Source organism: Octodon degus, unplaced genomic scaffold, assembly GCF_000260255.1.
Source record: "Octodon degus isolate 3935 unplaced genomic scaffold, OctDeg1.0 scaffold00064, whole genome shotgun sequence".
Classification (NCBI taxonomy): Eukaryota; Metazoa; Chordata; class Mammalia; order Rodentia; family Octodontidae; genus Octodon; species Octodon degus.
Genome location: NW_004524640.1, coordinates 10,093,656 through 10,094,598, shown reverse-complemented (window position 1 = coordinate 10,094,598; position 943 = coordinate 10,093,656).

Sequence of the window (943 nt, the reverse complement as noted above, 5' to 3'; positions counted from 1 at the left end):
CTCGTAGTGACCCTCCTCGTAGCTCAGCCTCCCCAGCACTGGGATCACAGGCATGTGCCACCACACTTGGTTTGAGCAGCCTCCATGTGCGCTTGGAGTTTGGGGCCAGCACAGCATCCGGTACTGGGAATCAAACACGGGTCCTCAAGCTTGCCAGGCAGGTGCTTATACCGCTGAGCTATTTCCCCAGCCCCACGTGCTTATTTTTAGTAGGAACTATTTTGTAACAATAAAATAGTATTACAGGGAATTTCAAATTTTTATTTTCATGATGATGGTGGTGACCTGTAGTGCTGGGGTGGAATGTGCCAGGCAGGTACTTTACCCCCAGTTGAGTACCCTCTTTGAAGTTTGTTTATTTATTTATTTAGTATTTTTAGGGAAGGGTGTAAAGGGTATTCAGGATCTCATTACTAGATAGGACTCATAGTGATTCTCCTGTTTACAGCCTCCCAAGTGCTGGGATTACAGGCCTGTGCCACCATGCCCAGTCTCAATAACCTTCTCAGTGAGCCCTAGGGACGGGGCCAGCACAGCAAGCCTGGGATTGAACCCCCCTGCCCCTGCACTTGCTTACAGGCACTTTAATTGCTCAGCTGGCCCCTTGAAGTTTTTTTTTTTTTTTTTTTTTTTTTTTTTTTTTTTTTCTTGTGGCAGAACCAGGGATTGAACTCAGGGCCTTGCGCTTGCCAGGGAAGCACTTATTCCACTGAGCCATCTCCCCTGCCCAAAAGTTTATTCTTTTATTTATTTATTTATTTATTTATTTAGTTTTTTTTGAGACAGGGTCTTCCTATTCAGTTCAGGCTGGCCTTGAGCTCACTTTGTACACCAGGCTGGTCTCAATCTCCGAGTGATTCTCTTGCCTCAGCCTCCCAAGTGCTGGGATTACAGTTGTGAGCCACCATGCCTGGCAAGGGAGCTACTTTTTTTTTCATTTTTT